Below are 3,253 nucleotides of genomic sequence, written 5' to 3' on the forward strand. Positions count from 1 at the left end.
ATACTTTTAAAATTAAGTGAGGGTAATGGGAGAGAACATCCATTTAATGTCATCCACACACACACAATATATATATATATCTCACAGGATCCTGGTAACATTATGCTCTGAAGTTGTTTTTGGGTGTAAAAGGGACGGTGCTGAAGATGAATAAGTAGAAGAAGAGAAAAGTTCCAAGGATGAATTGAGCGGCACTGTGGAGACCAGAGACGGAGGAGTCACAACATCAGAGTTGTGTCAGCATCAGGAAGGAATTTCAACACTCTCCTCTTTAGTCTTTATGGCTGCATTTCTTTTTCCACTTTTTCACCTGCTGCTACATTTTTTGGAAGAACATTTCTGACTATTCAGTCTCTTCAAATAAAGAAGTGTTTTACACACACACACACACACACACACACAAAATGGTTCACAGTTGCATAAGATTCACATTTATTTGGTTTCAAGTCCTAAAACATTCTACACATGCTTTCATAACACGTATGGGTCACATTTTTTTTCACAGGTAGTTAAAGTAAGAGTCGCAGATGAAGGAGGTCTGAGACGTAGCTTAGGAAAAGCACCTCAGACACCACTCCTTAAACACAGGCTTCAGAAACACACACACACAAACACACACACACACACACATATGTGTGCTATGATTACAATCTGAATCACTTCCTGATTGGGTGAATGATCGAATAACATGAAAGGCTAAACGTAGCTGCGTTCATGTGTTACAGTGTTTATGAGAAATGGATTAAATGAACCCTGGAGTGTTTACATATGAAAAAAAAGGATGTTATAACCTCAGTATGTGCTCAATAGGCAAATCTTCATAATGTTACCACATCATCATCATCATCATCATCATCATCTATACTTATGGTGCTGAAAATAGGAAAAAGCCTCCAATAAATTCTCCAATATTAATATATATTTTTTTCTTTCTTTTCTCTCTGCTTCTTACAAGCGGCTTAATTGCTGATTTAAAAAAATGTAAATATTTTGACAAATAAAACGCAAAAAAAAAACTGTAAAAACGTTTTAAACGTTTTAAAAAAGTAAAAAAAATATTTTAAAAAAAAAAAAAAAATAAATAATAATAAATCCAATTTTCTCATAAAGACTGTAAACAAAGTGAAAGTTTAATGTTCCTGACAGTTTCGATTAATGATCCCTGATAAGCAGATTAAAACTGCCAGCCATTTTTTTTAGTTGTTTTTTCGAGTTGCCTAGCAACAGAGTTTTAAAAAAAATGCAGCTACTGAACCACGCCTGTGTTTCCGAACCCGGTTTTCTCGGAGCGAGTCTGTTCCCTGAGATGTCAGCTACGTATCAGAACCTCCTCATCTGCCTCCGTTTGTTTTCTTTTTTTGTCTTTTTTTTTTTTTTTTTTTTTTTTTTTGCATAAGCCCCAACATTCAGCGTTGTGTCTTCCATTAAAGTTTCAAGTGTGTAAAACTGATAGCACTTTTGATAGTCTTTCAAGGGCCAATCAGCGTACCCGTAACCGTCAAATAAAAGAAAAAAATTTGCTGATTGGCCGAAAAGTGTCACAGCATATCGATGATTACAGTGGATAAACAACAACAACAACAACAAATAACAAAAAACAAAACAAAGCTTGTAAACAGCAGCCATCGAATTGACGTCAGCTATGACAAGAATTACATTCTTAATGGAAAGAATTTTAAAAAACAACAGTGTTTACAACAACAAATAAAATACTGGTTGTTCTCAAATCTATGATGTCATCATTGCACTGAGGAGATGGAAGGAAAGAGAGAGAGATCTGGTGATCCGGTGATCCTGAAGAGACGCGCGTGCTGTGGCGCGACGGCACAAGAAACACACAAAGAAACGGTCCGACGACGCGATGGTGCTATGAAACCAATAAATAAAGATGTTTCCCTTTAATGAAAGTACGCAACATGATGACACACAGAAGATGAAAAAGAAGAAGAAGAGGAAGAGGAAGAAGAGGTAGTCTCAATGTAGAAATTGCAAAAAAAAAAAGTGATGGGAGGTGGGGGGGGATACAAACAAGAAACAAACACAATCTTAAAGGACAATTCAAAATATATATAAAAGAAGAACTTGAGAAAGAAACTGTTTCCGAGAACAGCTGAACAGTTTAAAGCACGAGGAGAGTAAAAAAAAAAAATAATAAAATAAAATTAAAAAAAAATCCTAGGCTTGGCTCAGGAGAGCGCTTTGTGAGGAAGGCCTACAGGCACGGGAGAATTCAATGCCGCTAAACAATGCGTCCGTCGCTTACAGAGGACTTCCGAGCTGGAAATGAATCACGGATGGCCTCTGTTATTGAGTCCTACAAGAGACGGAACATCAATCAATCCACAAAGAGGCAGAGGTTATAAAGGGGGCTTACAGACCGGCTCGCTACAGGGTCTGGATGAAGTGAAGCGTCTCTGAATATCAAAAAAAAAACAACCTCCGAGAATCCTCACGAGGTTCGTGAACCTGCATCTCAACCTCAGCTGCCAGGCGCAAATTTGTCGAATAGACCTCGGAGACACGTGTTTCCAGAGTTCGACAGCACTTAAAAGCAAAAGGCTGGGGTTTGTGTGTGTGTGTGTGTGTGTGTGTATGTGTGTGTGTTCTTAGATGTTAAAAATGTTTCTGGGTTGAATGAGTGCATGACGTATTTCTCAGGCCAGAGTCATAGGAGAGGCGATGGACATGCATGCACACACACACACACACACACACACACACAGTGAGAGAGAGAGAGAGAGAAAGAGAGAGAGAGAAAGAGAGAGAGAGAGAAAGAGAGAGAGAGAAGTTCAGCCTCTGATAATGAGATGCCTTCACCCTACAACAAACACCATAAGCGGAAAAAAATAAAAAAAATAAAAAATCATCCACAACACGAGAGTAAACACAGAATAAGGTACGAGAACCACAAAAAAATAATAAAATCAAATAAAATAAATGACTGAAGTGACGAATGAATCTGCTCCTCATGAGCAGGTGGTAACATTTGGTCTAAAACACAAAAAGACGTCCTTTTCTTTTTTTTCCCTTTTTTAATCCGCACTCATCCCTGATTACTTTCTTCCTTCGCGCTGAGGTTCGAGCCGTGTCGGAGGAGGCCTTGAGGTGGAGGACGGGGAGCCGGGTATCTCCCAGAGACACCCCGTCTTCGCTCTGACCCTCTGCTCGTCATTGTCTGCTGCAAAAATATGTAAACATTACTCGACTATATTTTTCTTTTTTTTCTTTTTTTTCCCTCAACGATTTTTGGAAT

The sequence above is a fragment of the Hemibagrus wyckioides genome, linkage group LG05 (assembly GCF_019097595.1).
Source record: "Hemibagrus wyckioides isolate EC202008001 linkage group LG05, SWU_Hwy_1.0, whole genome shotgun sequence".
Lineage (NCBI taxonomy): Eukaryota > Metazoa > Chordata > Actinopteri > Siluriformes > Bagridae > Hemibagrus > Hemibagrus wyckioides.